We start from the raw sequence: 17,047 nt of genomic DNA, 5'->3' as shown, positions 1-17,047 counted from the left end.
AATATTATTTGCCAATTTGAATGGGATAAGGAATATACAAATAAAAATATTTTTTCTATTTGTGTTTGCAAGAATTTTGAAAACATAGATTAGCACTCTAATCAGTAGATAGAATAAAGCTCACATTTGTCAAGGCAGGTTGTCATCATCCAGTTAGTTGATGGCATTAAAAAAAAATGGAAGAAGGACAGTTCACTTTTTTGCTTCTGGAACTAGGACATTCATCATATCTTTCCTTGAACATGAGTGTTTCTGGGACTTTGGGATCAGACTTGGATTTACATGATTCCTTTTTTTCCCTGTTATTAAACCTTCTGATAGGTTGGTGTTTTTCTTTGGTTCTTCTTGTACTCAGGTCTTCAGGTTTAAATTAGTACTCTACCACCATGTTTCACTATGTATAGCAGATTTAGGGACTTAGGCTAAGTAGTTTGGTGAGCAAATCTCTTCCCCAAAATCTGTCTATCTACTACCTTTCTACCTATCATATATCTATCAACTACCTTTCTACATATCATCTATCTGTTGTTCATCTCCTTCTGATTGTTCTTTTAGAAACTGTAGCAGTACAGATAATCAGAATCTAAATTTTAGTTGTATAGAATACATGCAAGGGCGATTTTGTGAATTGCCTTATGAAACCTCTGAAGTATAGATTATATGATAGAACCATATTATCAATACTCTTCTAGTATATAAAACTTTGCCACTGACATCAAAGTTTTGCTTTGTTAACAAAGAAATAATGATCAAATTTGACCACTATTTTGGTTTTTTATAATTGTTGAATGTGTAATACCATCCAGAATATATGGAATTTTAATAATATATAGTTCATCTATAGTTTAGGACATGTTAGGGACAAATAAGAGACTTGGTATATAAGATAAAATTTGTGACATAGGTTTTTTGTACCCATCACCTCTGGTGAAGAACTTAGGAGTTTTGGAAGGTTGATTCTTCATTTCTGTTAAGCTCCTCAAAAGAAGAGAATGAATTTTCTTTTTAATAGTTTAAGAAAGGGCCTGTATAAATAAATGAAATATTATTTGGAGCCAGGCAAGAGTCAAGACCATCACCTATTCATAAGAGATTTCTAGCATTTTACATCACCTCCTGTATGCCACCTTGTTTGTCCATCATGTCTTTTGAATTATCCTAAGCACTGCTTTAGGGATCTCTAGATTCCATTGACAAGCAGAATGGGCAGAAGGGATGACAACATACAACACTGTAAGCGAATCAGTATTTAAAGTTAAGGATTCAGGAAGCATTTCATGGGTCCATGTTTTAGTTAGCTTTCTTGCTGCTGTGACTAAAAGAACTAACAAGAACAATTAGAGGAGGCAAAGTTCATTTGGGGGGCTCATGATTTTGGATATTTAAGTCCCTAGAAAGTGGACCCCATTTCTTGGGGATGAAGGTGAGGCAATATAACATTGTGGAAGAACGTGGTGGAGGGAAGCAGCTCAGGAAACACATCAGGAAGCAGAGAGAGACAAAGCTCAGCTCACCAAAGATACACTCCAAAGGCACACCCTCCACTCCTAATGACTCACCTCCTCCAGTCACACCCTACCAGTCAGGGAATTAATACAGTGATTGGGTTAAGGCTCTCATAACACAATCATTTCACCTCCAGGCCTTCTTGAATTTTTTACACATGAGTTTTGGGGGGACACCTCATATCCAAACTGTAGCAGTACATATTGGTATGATAAAGAGAGCCCTTCTGATGTAGACATGCTCAATCTGGCTCAAATTGCACCATTAAGTGTGCCATAGAATTTAAGGTGAGGATGTTTTTGGTAGAATCTTGAAACTTTATAATATAGTCATGAGGTAATAGATTTCTAGTTTCATGGGAGTGTTTAACATAACTTGTACACTATTTTAGGTAAAAAAAATTGTCACAGTGAAAGAAACTTTATAAAACTTTTGTCAATTCACAAGAGATTATCTTTTCCCAGCTAAATGTGCACGTGACTTAATATTCAGAATGTTAGGTCAGAATTGAACACCAGTCACTTTAAGAGGGCAGCTATCCATGTATATTATACTTTAAATATTCCCCAGAAATTAGGATCAGTTTTCAAGTGAAATTCAATATTCTAAGAAAAAACTGTTGAAAAATAAAATACTGATGATATTTTGAAAAATCATAAGAATTATTGCCTTTGTTTTAGTGACTTCAGTGGTTAGTATTCTAAACAGATATATGGAGACCTGGTTAGATAATATTAGCTGTTTCTTATAAAGCAGCTTGCTAAATTTCTTAAACTAATGATGGTAAAATATACATTTATGATGCCTACAGTATAAATGATTAAAAAATGTCAAACATCAAACATTTGAAGCATATGGTAGCATAGTTTCAATGACTGCTAAGAAACCAAGAAAATATTGAAAATTTTATGCAAGTGTTTGCCTGTAGGAAGACAACCTCAAAATACATTTAAAAGCTTTCCAATATTGACAACAAATATACCCTAAGATGCATACTCAATTATTCATAATTTAAAGTTATCATGGTTCAATGCTCCTTAACCATACAATTATTATAGAAATTTAAAATGAATAAGTAGAAACTACACTAGATGGATAAAAACATATCTTTTGATATTATATACTTTAAAATAGTATGTTGATCTTTATGACAGGATGCAGATGATTTTACATGTTTTGCAGTAATGGTTTACTTAGAAATTAATAAAGAATAGATTACTTGCCATAAACAAAGATTTGGGGCAAAGATTAAAACCTCTTGTCATGAAAGCAATACACCAGCTCTTTAGCTTCCTTGACTGAAAAAACTTTCCTGTGCATGATATAATTATAAGGAAATTTAAACAATAAAGTAGTGGGCAGACACAGTGGATGAAAAATTAGATGAAAATAAAGTGAAAAATCTGGGTCTAGGTGTAGCCATGCCAACTAATACCGGGTCATAATCCTCCACAAAGGCTCATGTAGAACAGTGTCTAAAACAAAGTTATCAAAATTTGTAGAGTCTGACAGTTATACAACTTGTGGGGTCCACTTTAAGAAAATCAATATAATATACAGCCACAGGATTAAGCACTTTTATAATAAGAAATATAATCAAAAGTTATAATTAAAATTGACAAATACCATAATAAAATGCATTTAAAGACTGTTTTCTAATTTCCTGATATATAAGTGTATTATATTTTATTTCCATAAATTTTCAGCTTCAAACTGTGATCATCAGTGCAAATAAGAATATAACAGAAAAAGTATTACAACACTATTAAAATGATGTTTGGTATCTTTCAAAATAATCTAGCTTCCTTATTGATTCATTTAAGGATTAATTAACCGCATACATATGGAATTTTTTATTATATACTAATATAATAAGTTTAGCAATATAAGTAGAGAGTGGCCTGTATATGACAAGAAACCAGATTATTAAAAAAACAGGGGATATTGTCTAAATATTAAACATTAAACATTAGTATAAAAATATCTTTAATATATGGAACTCTCCATTTCATTTTGTATCATATCATTTTTGGGGGGGGTTTGAACTTGGGGGGGTACTCAACCACTGATACACATCCCCAGTCCTTTTTAAAATATTTTATTGAGAGATAGGTCTCACTGAATTGCTTAGTGCCTCACTGTTGCTCAGGCTGGCTTTGACCTCGAGATCCTCCTGCTTCAGAATCCTGAACTGCTGTGAGTTATTTTTAAATTTTTTTTAAACTTATATATGACAGCAGAATGCAGTACAATTTTTATTACACATATAGAGCATATTTTTTCATATCTCTGTTTGTATACAAAGTATATTCACACCAATTTGTGTCTTCATACATGTACTTTGAATAATAATGTCCATCACATTTCACTATCATTGCTAACCCCCTGCCCAGGTTTCCAAGGAATCTACATACTCTATGGAATTTCCAAGGAATTTCCATATTGGCTGCATCAATTTGTAGTACCACCAGAAATACATGAGTCTGTCTCTTTTTACCACATCCTCACCAAAACTTATTGTTGTTGGTGTTATTAATAGCTACTATTCTGACTGGAGTGAGATAAAATCTTAGTTTTGATTTGCATTTCTCTAATTTCTAGAGATGATGAATATTTTTTCATGTATTTGTTGATTGATTATATAACACCTTCTGATGGCCCATTTATTGATTGGACTATTTGTTTTTTTGGGGGGTTAGCTTTTTGGGTATATGTATATGTATGCATATGTATATGCATACATATACAGACACACCCCCCCTAGGGATTAGTGCTCTATCTGATGTGCAAGTGGTAAAAATTTGCTCCCAAATGTAGGCTCTCTATTCACCTCACTTATTATTTCTTTTGCTGAGAAGAAGCTTGTTAGTTTTTAACCCATTCCATTTATTGATTTTGGTTTTAATTCTTGCACTATAGAAGTGTTATTAAGGAAGTTGAGGACTAATCTGACATAATGGAGATTTGGGTCTGCTTTTTCTTTGAATAGATGCAGTGTCTCTGGTTTAATTCTTAGGTCCTTGATCTACTTTGAGTTGAGTTTTGTACATGGTGAGAGATAGGGGTTCAATTTCATTTTGTTATGTATATATTTCCAGTTCCCCAGCACTATTTCTTGAAAAGGCTCTCTTTTCTCCAAAGAATGTTTTTTGGTGCTTTTGTCTAATATAAAATAACTGTAACTATGAGGATTAGTCTCTATGTCCTCTATTCTGTACCATCAGTCTACCAGTCTTTTATAGCCAATACCATGCTATTTTTGTTACTATTCCTCAGTAGTATAGTTTGAGTTCTGGTAAAGTGATGCCACCTGCTTCAGTCTTCTTGCTAAAGATTGCTTTAGCTATTCTGGGTCTCTTATTTTTCCAGATGAATTTCATGACTGCTTTTTCTATTTCTATGAGGACTGTTATTGGTATTTTTATCAGAAATACATTAATCTATATAGCGCTTTAGGTTGTGTGGTTATTTTGAAAGTATTAGTTCTGCCTATCCAAGAACAAGAGAGATCTTTCCATATTCTAATGTCTTCTTTAATGTCTCTCTGTAGTTTTCTGAAATTTTTGTATAGAGGCCTTTCTCCTGTTTTATGTATTTTCAAGTATTTTTTTTAGGTTATTGTAAGTGGGATAATTTTTCTGATTTCCCTTTCAGAGAATTTGTCACTGATAGACAGAAATGCCTTTGATTTATGTGTGTTGATTTTGTATCCTGCTACTTTACTGAATTCATTTACTAGTTCTAGAAGTTTTCTATTTGAGCTTTTAGGGTCTTCTAGGTATAGAATCGTATTGCTTGCAAATAGTGTTAATTTGACTTCTTCTTTTCCTATGTGTATACCTTTAATTTCTTTCATCACTTTAATTGATCTGACCAGTCTTTAAAGAACTATGTTAAATAAATGTGGTGAAAAACGGTATCCCTGTCTTATTCCAGTTTTTAGAGGGAATCCTTCCAATATTTCTTCATTTATAATGATGTTGGCTTAAGGCTTAGCAAGATAGATTTTAAGATGTTGAGATATATTCTTGTTATTTCTAGTTTTTCTAGTGTTTTGAACATAAATGGATGCTGTATTTTTTCCAATGCTTTTTCTGCATCTATAGAGATAATCATATGATTCTTCTCTTTAAGTCTATTGATGTGATGAATTACATTTACTGATATTCTTATGTTGAAACAACCTTGCAACCCTGGGATGAATCCCACTTGATCATGGTACACAATCTTTTTTGATATGGTTTTGTATTCAATTTGCCACAATTTTATTGAGAAATTTTGCATTTATGTTTATTAGAAATATTGGTCTAAATTTTTCTTTCATTGATATGTCTTTGCTTGGTTTTGGAATCAGGGTGATATTGGCCTCTTATAATGAGCTTGGAAGTTCTCCCTCTCTTTCTATTTCACAAAATAATTTAAAGCGTATAGGAATTAGTTCTTCTTTTAGGTCCTATAAACTCATTTGTTCATCCATCTGGTCCTGGCCTTTTCTTGGTTAGTAGGTTTTTGATAGTGTCTTCTATTTCATTGCTTGAAATTGTTCTGTTTAAATTGTGAATATCATCCTGTTTCAATTGGGCAAGTCAAATGCCTCTAAAAATTTATTGATGCCTTTGACATTCTCTATTTTATTGGAGTACCAGTTTTCAAAATAATTTCAAAATAATGTCTGTTGTGAAATTTCCTTTTTCATGACGTATATTAGCAATTTGAGTTTTATCTCTCCTTCTCTTTGTTAGCATGGCTAATCATTTGTCTGTTTTATTCATTTTTTGAAGAAACAACTTTTTGTTTTGTCAATTATTTCAATTGTTTCTTTTGTTTCAATTTCAGCTCTGATTTTAATTATTTCATATATTTTACTGGTTTTGATGTTGATTTGTTCTTTTTTTTCTAGGTCTTTGAGATATAATGTTAGGTCATTTATTTGGTAACTTTTTCTTCTTTTAAGGAATGAACTCTATGCAATCAACTTTGCTCTTCGTACTACCTTTATAGTGTTCCAGAGATTTCAATATGTTGTATCAATGTTATTATTTACCCCTAAGAAATTTTTAATCTCCTCACTGATGTCTTTTTTAATCCATTGTTCATTCAGTAGATATTGTTTAGTATCCAGGTGTTGGAGTAGCTTTTATCTTTTATTTTGTCATTGATTTCTAACTCATTCCTTTGTAAGCTGATAGAATGCAGGGTAGTATCTCTATTTTTTTGTACTTATTAAAAATTTCTTTGTGTTGTAATATGTGGTGTATTTTAGAGAAGGATCCATGTGCTGCTGAGAAGAAAGTGAGTGTATTCACTCATTGAAGAATGAAATATTCTATGTATGTCAGTTATGTCTAAGTTATTGATTGTATAATTAAATTCTCGTTTCTTTTCTCAGCTTTTGTTTGGAAGATCTATCTAGTTATGAAAAGGGTGTGTTAAAATGACCCAGAAATTTTGTGTTGTGGTAAATTTGACTCTCAAACTTGAGAAGAGTTTGTTTGATTAAAAATAGATGCTCCATTGTTTGGGGCATATATATTTATAATTTTTTATTTATTGTTCGTGTATGATTATCTTGAGTAGTATGAAAATTTTCTCATATTATTTAACTGAATAGATTGTACTTTAATTTGGTTTGGAGATCTATGCCTTGCTCTATCCCAATAATTCTTAAACTCTTTTTTTATTATTTTTTAAAATTTGTTATACATGACAGTAGAATGCACTTATATACTTTGAAATATCATACATAGATGGGATATAATTTCTCATTTTTCTGAATATATATATATTGTAGAATCACATTGATCATACAATCACATACATACATACAGTAATAATGTCTGTTTCATTCTACTATCTTTCTTATCCCCACATCCCCTGCCTTTCCCTCCTTTCACTCTAATCTAAGGTAACATTATTCATTTTGCATTACAATTCTTAATACACATAAATACCACACCTTTTGTATATAAAGTATGCTGACACTCAGTTCAAGTCTGTATACATGAACTTTGTATAATGATGTCCATCACATTCCACCATCCTTGTTACTCCCCTGCCCATTCCCTTTCTCTCTCACCCCTTTTTCCCTATCTAGAATTCATCTATTCCTCCCATTCTCTGCCTCCCAATCCCACTATGAGTCAACCTCCCTGTATCAGAGAAAACATTTGGTATTTGTTTTGGGGGTGTTGGCTGACTTCACTTAGCATTATCTTCTTCAAGCCATCCATTTACCTGAAAATGACATGGTTTTGTTCTTTTTTAATGCTGAGTAAAATTCCATTGTGTATATATGCCACATTTTTTTAATCCGTTCATCCACTAAAGGACATCTAGGTTGGCTTCATAATTTAGCTATTGTGAATTGTGCTGCTATAAAAATTGATGTGGCTTTCTCTCTGAAGTATACTGTTTTTAAGTCCTTTGGCTATAGTCTGAGGAGAGGAATAGCTGGGTCAAATGGTGGTTCCATACCCAGTAGAAAATGTCCTTCTTTATCCCTTTTGGTTAACTTTAGCTTAAAGTCCACTTTATTTAATACAAGGATGAAAAGCTCTGCTTGCTTCAACAGTTCATGTGAATGGTATGATATTTCCCACCTCTCATCTTCAATCTTTGGATGTCTTTTCCTATGAGATGCATCTCTTGGAAGCAGAATATTGTTGGGTTTTTTTCCCTTTCTTTTGTTTTTTAATTCAATCAGTTAGCATCTATTTTTTGATTACTGAGTTTAGGTCATTAACACTCAGTGTTATTTTTGAGACATGATTTGTATTTCTAGATTTTTTTTTTATTATTTAAGTTGACTTGGTTTCTCCTTTGATTGTTTTTTTTCTTTAGTGTAATCTCCCTTTGGTGATTTTCATTATTGTTTTTCATTTTCTCTTTGTGGAATATTTTGCTGAAAATGTTCTGTAGTGCAGGCATTCTAGTTGTAAATTCTTTTAACTTTTGTTTATCATGGAAGGTTTTTATTTCATCATCAAATCCAAAGGTTAATTTTGCTAGATATAAGATTCTTGGTTGACATCCACTTTCTTTCAAAGCTTGACATATGTTGTTCCATAATTGTCTACCTTTCAGGGTTGAAAAACCTCCACAAAACCTAATTAGTTTTCTTCTATATGTAACCTGATTCCTTTCTCTCATGGCTTTTAATATTCTCTCCTTATTCCATGTGTTAGAAATTTTCATTATATTGTGACTTGATGTAGATACGCTGTGATTTTGTACATTTGGCATCTTGCAAGACTCTTGAATTTGGTTTTCCACTTTATTCTTCATGTTTGGAAATTTTTCTGATATTATTTCATTGAATAGATTGTTCATTCATTTGGTTTGGCGTTCTATGCCTTCCTCTATCTCAATAACTCTTAAATTTGGTCTTTTTTGCTATCCCATAATTCTTGAATATTCTTCTGGTATTTTCTTTCCATTTTAATTGTGTAGTCTGTATTCTTTTCAAGATTATATATTTTGTCTGTATTATATGAGGTCTTGTCTTCCAATGGTCTAATCTGTTGGTGATGCTTTCACTTAAACTTTTAGCATACACTGATTATAGTAGCCAAATAAGGGTTGACCTAATTAGAATGAATAGAAGGCAGTGGAAAAGAATAAGAGTAAATTTCATATATATTTTTTAAATGGTAATATGTCTTTCAGAATTTTAACTCATTAAACTGTATTATGTAAATAAGGTACACATCCATCCTATTTTCTCAGGACTGTCCATGTATATGTCTATTATCTTAGTATAGTAATTAATAGCACAGCACTCATTTACAAAGTAGTTCTATTCCGGATCAAATTATAATTTCAATATAAATTATAATTTCAAAGAGCAAAGGGATTATTTCTTACTCATGTTAAATATAGGGGTTAATATATTTGGTTTATTGTTTCTTTCATTTCATGGATTTTTGATTGGTTTTTCTTTAGAACCTTTATCTCCCTATTTAAATAACCCTTCACTTCCTGCATTTGTTTTTGTAGCTGTTTGTCAATATGATCATTTGCTGTCTGTATTTGCTCTTTATATCACCCATTAATTCACAGAGCATTTTAGTTATGTACATCCTGAACTCCTTCTCTGTAATTTCATCTGCGGTGCTGTCCATGGCTTCTAATATTGTAGTATCTTGATTTGTTTGGGGCACTTTCTTCCCTTGTCTTTTCATGGTGCTCCTGTGTCTTCACTTTTAGCACCATGGATCCAAGGCATTACCACTTTTACTCTATAGGCTTATAGTGCCCCTGTAGTTTTACAATACCTATCCTTTGTGTGGTAGGACAATGCTAACAGATCCTAACGTAAAAATGTATCACCTAAAAACCAATAGTTGCTAATAGATGTTTACAGTTTGGTCGCAATTTATAGCAATGGTGGATTTAATTATTATCTACAATTTAATCAGTAGGCTTGTAATAGGGTTTACAGTTTCCAATGCTGGTCAAAGAACCAGGGGTGAGGTGTAGACAGATATGCTGAGGAGGTAGGAGGTGAGAATATAGAGTTATTATATCCTGGGAAATGTGAAAGAGAAATCTAAAGAGGAAGATTAGTAGCAAGAGAATAGAGAGGAAGTAATTTTGAGTAGATAAGTAAGAGAGAAGACAGTAAAGTACATAAAACAAACACACATATATATTAAGAAAAAATTTTAAAAAATGTTAAAATAGTAAAAATCAAATAAGAAAAGAAAAGAATGTAGAACACAACTGTAATATACTATTCAGTTATCTCCGACCTCAATGTCCTAATTCTTTCAAAGCACTTGGTTTCACATATGTTAGGGATGTGAGGACAGAAGAATATAGAGGGAAAAGAAAGAATGAAAGATTTAAAAAAAAATGTCTTGAAGGAAAAAACAAGGATAGTTTTGGTTGGAGATTCATATCTCTCCTGCTTCCCCTCTCATCCAATAGGTGGGATCATCTGTTATTAGGTGGACTTTCTGCCCTCAGGGGGGAAGGGATGGTCCTGGGTGAGGGCACCTACAAGTAGGTTGTGGCACCCACTGGTCTCTGAAGGGAGACTGCACCTCAGGGATCTATTTTGGGGCCTACTCCTTTAATGTGAGTGTCTGGTCCTCCCAGTTCCTGGTCTCTGTTAGTCTCTAAACTGTATCACATTCACTCTCTCCCTTACTGCTTCCTAATAAGGGACCATTCTGTCCTGGGCTCTTGTATGTGTAGCTTTGGGGCACTCCACAGCTGCCCCGCTGAGAGCTGTTTTTTGTTGAGCAGTCAGTGTGCCAGGTAGTGGCTGCTGGGGAGAGAGGGGAGTTAGAAATTTGGTACCTAGCCAGCCGGAGTTCCAAAATGGTATTTGCCCCCACTAATGATGGTGATGAAGGTGAACCAAGATGGAGGCATTTGCTTTCAGTGATTAGGTGTTGGGTTGGGTTGGGGGAGCTGGGCGATGGCATTGGACAATGAGTTAAGAGACTAGGTCGATGGCATGCAGCTTGTGGACGTAGCTGTCTTCAGAGTCTGTATGTAGTTATTCAGTGCAGGCAGGCTAAGGCATGTAGAGGACTGTCTCCATTGCTGCTGATTCCTAAGATGGAGGTGACATGGAACCCCATGTTGGTTATGGGGGTCCACAAAGGAGTGATGGCTGGAGATCCTGCATGTGGATAGCTGCCAGGTATCCTGTATGGGAACTGCATGTGAGATTTCTGTCGGGTGGGTACCCAAAATTTTGTGTGGGTGCTGATGCTGATGATCCTGCTCGCGCACCCAGCAGTCCTGTGTGGGCGAGTAGTTGGGATACCTACTCTGATGCTGAGGCCTGGAGTTCTGCATGGGCAGGGTGGCTGTGATTCCTATGCAGAAATAGGAATATGGCTTGTGGAGAAGCAATAGTCTCACTTCTTAATTCCCAGGTCACAGAACAACACAGAATGCTGCCTCCCTCTGGCCTGGCACCTTGGATCCCTGATTTTATCATTTTAATCTAAGTGTGGTATTTCTGGTCTCCAAGAGGAAGAGAAACATTTTAAATTATTGCCACCCATCTACCTTACTAGTGAGAGACATAAAAATAATCTTAAGAAGCATTTGCAAATTTATTCAGCAAGGTAGAATTATGCTACCTAGTTTTATATTCCAAGAATAACATTGCTCTGCTCAATCAATACTGTCAACATTAATTTATAATATCTTTCCTGAGTTGTTACAATAAGTGAAGCAAATGTTGTCTATGAATTTATTGGAGAGTGAATGACTTGATTTGAGCAAATGTCATCCATGAGGTTATGAAACTTTTGAAATAGCTACCTCTAAAAATATCATCCAGTTAAAAATATTATTTCAATGAATGCCATATTATATGCTTTTCAAAACCTAATATAGTGGAGCCCATGTAAGTGTACACATGTACACTCCATGAGGATACTTAAGCTATCCTACAGAAACTTCAGTGAATATACAGACACTTATTGAATGACATTTGAATGGGTACTCATTCTTCAGGAATATGAAAGTAACAAGATATATTTCTTTCAAGGGATTTACCAAATATTATTGAGTAACTTATTATATAGGCCATATCACCAATGGAGAAGTGAAATAAATTACATTTTAGATTCATGAAAGAAAAGGATCTGAGACCTCCTATCCTTGAGCCTAATATCTTGATTTACATGCATTACTGTAGAACAGATATACAATCAAAACTCAGTAGTGAGAAAGAATAAGTAAGCCCCCAATATAAAATTCCTTGAGGTAGGGAAGTGTATCAATTGATAGTTCAGGCATGCCACAAACCACAAACCACAAAGTGAAAGCTAGCCTTGAAAGAGCTTAGGGATAAGAATGAAAATACGTCTACGTCTACACCCACAAAACCCCAAAGAATGTTATGTTGAATGAAAATGGGTTAAAAACGTTCTACAAAACCCAAACATATAACTAACTTGGTAGACTATTATTCCCCAAACCTGTTAGCATCTTTCTTCACTGTGACCAACTTAGAGGAGGAGAATTTTAATTTGTGCTCCCAGTGTCAGAGGTTCAGCCCATGGTTTCCAGACACAGTTACACTGGACATGAGGTGAAGCAGGACATCATAATGGAAGGGCATGACAGTGGAAAGCTGCTCAACTCATGGCACCCAGGAAGCAGAGACCCAGAAAAGTCAGGGACAAAATGTACCCCCCAAGGGCATAAATCCAGAGACCTACTTCCTCCAGTCACACCTACTTTAGAGTTATCACCCACTTATTGTGTTCAAATTATTGATCCATTAAATGGATTAGTCCACTCAGGAGGTTACAACTCTTGTAATCTAATAATATAATCTCTGAACATTGCTTTATTGGATATCATGTTTCCAAAACAGGAGCTTTTTAGAAGATATTTCACATCCAAACTGCAACATAAGGCTATATTCACATTCTGAGATAGTAGGGTTTAGGACCTCAACAAATATTTATTGGAGAACAAAATTCAATGCATAACAGAATAAATGAGTGTCAGAATAAATGAGGAATTTTACTCTTTAAAATGTACAAAATTTTTATTATCATTGGTGAATTAACATCAATACATAGTATTGTACAAAGTACAGTGTCCTCAGTTTGACAAGTAGATGAATTTATAAAAGGCATTTTCTGCAATTGGTTCAATAAATCAAACCGCATAATAAAACTTAATTGCAACTTAAGAATATAGTAACTTAAATAAGTTGAGTATGTGAAACTTTGGAAATACATAACATTCCAGTCACATTTAAATGCATACTGTAAGTAAAAGAGTGAGATGTAGTTACTATATTCAAGAATAACAACAACAAAAAGTCATAGTCGATGAAAATATTGGAGTGGGGCACTAAGGAGTTTACAGTTTAATGCATTAGCCACCAAAGTTTATTGGACATTTCAAAGAAGATAACAAAATTTTCAAAGGAGAAATATATATTTTAAGATAGGTGAATGGCAATCTTCCTTGGAAATAACCTAGACACAAGAATAAGCTACCAATGTTTTTATATGTTGTCTCCCTTGCCAAGAAGCAATAGAGTTGGTGTTCACAGGCTGTGGCTGTGGTGACTGATCACATGTGGGACATGAATCAAATATGCACAGACCCAATAGTAACTCAAAGTCAATCCTCCAGTGTGGTTACTGGGTGATTGCTTTTTGTTCCATGGCAAGGGAAAGTTAAAAACTAAAATTCTGGACTATAAAAATGTCTTGCTCCAAAGATTCTGTTGAGAATTGTGGATGTTTTTCCACTGGTGTGCGCTTGTGCATGCATGTGGGTGTATTTCTGTTATGTGTGTTTTAACTGTAAAAGTATAATGATGTAAAGATAAAAGAAAAAGTAAAAGGAAACTGGAGCTGGCTAAAACCAAAAGATGTTGGTATATTTAACATACCCCATGAGAAGGAAGGAAAAATGATTCATGTGGTTGAGAATGTCTGAGACAGAGGGTAACTAGACTCTCAGAGACACTACAGCAAAAGCCAAAGGAAGAAGAAGAAAGATCTAACTACAAAATCCTTATTTTTTTTTTATAAAGCACCTAAGGTGGAAGATATGAAGGGGAAAAAGAAAAAGGTTTGTGACCAGCCTCTGGATAGATATAATTTTAAAATCAAGTTGAGTAGAAAAGCAAGGGAATTTAGTTTTGGTAGGAAGAGCAGTTTTGACTTTTACTTAAATTTCAGTTTAATTTTTTTTTCCTTCGGAAAGTTTGCTTTTACTGAAAAAATTTTTTTTTAAGAATTTCTCAGAATGCAAATGTTCCAAAACCTTCCCAGAATTATTAGTGAGATCATCATACCCTCCTTCAGCACTTAATCCCTATAAACAAAGAGAAAGTAAAATTAAATTATAATGCATGAAATAAATTTTACATTAGAATCAATATATCACGTAGAATTCTGAAACAGACTCTTTTTGTGTGTGTGTAAAATAATACTTTCTATTTCTTCTGTAAGCTGTGCTTTCATTAGTTGTTACAAATAGAAAGCAATACAGGTTTATTCAGACACAGCTGGTATTTAATTTTTTGCTTCATAAGTGTATGTGACCAACATAAACTTTTTAATCATTGTTATAATGTCAACAGCTTATAACACTAATTATGTTCTTTAGTGAGGATTTGTGAACAATTGATCCTTGAAATATAAGTCAATTAAGACCCTTTTTCCATTTAAAAGCAGTGTGTTAAAATCTGTCTCATCATATAGTTAGTTGGGCTGCAGTCAAAAGGAACCTCCAATTTTCGAGGGGGTAATGGAAGTTCAATTTCTTCATCTTTAGACTGTCATTTTTAGGAGAGAGAGGAAAGGACAGATATCCTTTTAATAGCATATTACTCCCATCTTGAAACCTCATAACCTGAACCCATTTTCTAGACCATGGATCCCCAAACAAATGGATTTTGGATTTAGTGAAGTTATAATTGTATGAACCAAACAGAAGTATTGCTGAGATATTTGCAAGAGTATTTAGTTGTGTTGTAGCATATTTGGGCATGTACATAACATAATTGTATTCCCTCCATTGAGACAAGGTCTTGCTGAGTTGCTCTAGACCTCACTAAGTTGCTGAAGCTGTCTTTGAACTCGAGATCGTCCTATCTCAACCTTCTGAATCCCTGGGAACAGCATTACTTTTTCCAATTAAAATGGCCACTTCTCACAGGCACAGACTTTAACCTCTTTTTTACTTTTTCTTTTTTTGTAATATTGTTGCCAACTAGTAAATCCTGTAGAAAGCTTATTTGTTTATGTTTTGTCTCTTCTACTGCCGCAGTCTGGCTGCAGCAAAATAACCGGGGGGTGACTAATAACTTGCATACATTGTTATTTTGACTTGTTTACAGACCTTAACATTCTACTAAAAATGGGTTGTCTTTTTTATGTACTCAGAAAAGAGAAATAAAATCTTGAAACTTGGTTCAATGGCAAAGAGGAAAATGAAAGCCTATTCGTTTAGAGTACTTGGAGATTTACTGGTGTAGACACTACAAAGGAGAAGTGCTCCTGTGACTAGTGAGGGCAAAACTCATAGAGGCAAAGCCACAAATTTTCACATAAGAGTAATCCTTCTCAGTCAATTTTTTAGTTTGTCATTTCAGAATTGAATGCTTACAATGAGAAATGGCCTGGTGGATTGATAAACTCCAGTTAGTTGAATTTAGCAAATACTATTCCAAATTTATCATTATGTAGCATTTACCTGAGTCTGACCAGTTTTTCTAGTAACAATTGATTTTTTGTTTTTTTAATCTGCAACCTTTAGTGTTAGCTACTTTATACCTCCAGGCTCAGGAGTATGTAGTGGCAAAACTTAATGCATAGAATTTCTTTTATTACTATTTGTTTTGTTGAAGGCTAATATTCAGTGCCTGGAACACTGTATGTCATTGGTATATATAAGGTAGTCATTTGTTAATTGTGTTAATGTATGTCAAAACTTCACTGTTATCTAATAATTATCTCAGCCAAGGGCCTTTAGTTACCACTGGTTTGGTAATGAAACAAAGCAGTGAGAGAATGTGCAGTGAAATGGCTTCTTTCCCATATAAATTAGTTACTTACTCTGAAAATTCAGGTGCTATTTTAAGGATTTTTATCTTAGTTTCTTTGTCTATAAAACAAAGGAATTTAGTTGTGGTATTGTTAATGTTATATTGCAAAATATCTAATACATACCAAAAAATTAAAGGTGCATATTAAGATTTACTAAGAGCAAAGCCACAAATTTTCACAGAGCTACAACAAACATCTATCAGAGCTCCAACAACACAGAACCATTCAAATCAGAAGAATGCCTTTATGAATCATTAAAAGGTATAATAAGTACAAAGCAGTAAAGACTGAGTTTTTATTTGAAATCTGACAATTTTATGTATTGACCATACCCCTTACACCCACAAAAGAATTGAGATAGTAATTTAACCTCTTTTATTTCAATTTTCCCCTCTATATTTTGCATATACTAAAGCATATGGAGCTTTCAATGATGTATAAGATGAATATCACTTTTCCAAATCTGTTTACATGTCCACTAGTTCAACATGCTTGGAATTAGGGTCCATTGACATGTGACCCTCTACTGTGGGAAGAGTCTCCATTGTTTCCTCTTATGCTACAAGTTATGGTTTGGATGTGAGGTGTCCCAGAAACCTCATGTGTGAGACAATGCAAGAAGATTCAAAGGAGAAATCATTGAGTTGTGAGAGTCTTAACTCAATCAGTGAATTAATCCCCTGATAAGGATTAACTGAGTGGTAACTGAAGTGGTAGGGTGTGGCTAGAGGAGATGGAAGTTGGGGTGTGGCTTTGGGGTATATATTTGTATCTGGAAAGTGGAATTCTCTTTCTCTGCTTTCTAATCATTATGTGAGCAGCTTCCCTCTGCCATACTCTTCCACCATGGTGTTGAGCCTCACCTGGAGTCCCAAGGACTAGATGACTGTCTATGGATTGAGACCTCTGAAACCATGAGCCCCAAAATAAACTTCTCCTCCTCTACAGTTGTTTTGGTTAGGTCCTTTTAATCACAGCAGAAAAAAAAAAAA

The sequence above is a fragment of the Ictidomys tridecemlineatus genome, chromosome 12 (genome assembly GCF_052094955.1).
Source record: "Ictidomys tridecemlineatus isolate mIctTri1 chromosome 12, mIctTri1.hap1, whole genome shotgun sequence".
Lineage (NCBI taxonomy): Eukaryota > Metazoa > Chordata > Mammalia > Rodentia > Sciuridae > Ictidomys > Ictidomys tridecemlineatus.
The sequence above is the reverse complement of the archived record's forward strand: the minus strand, read 5'-3'. Positions refer to the sequence as shown.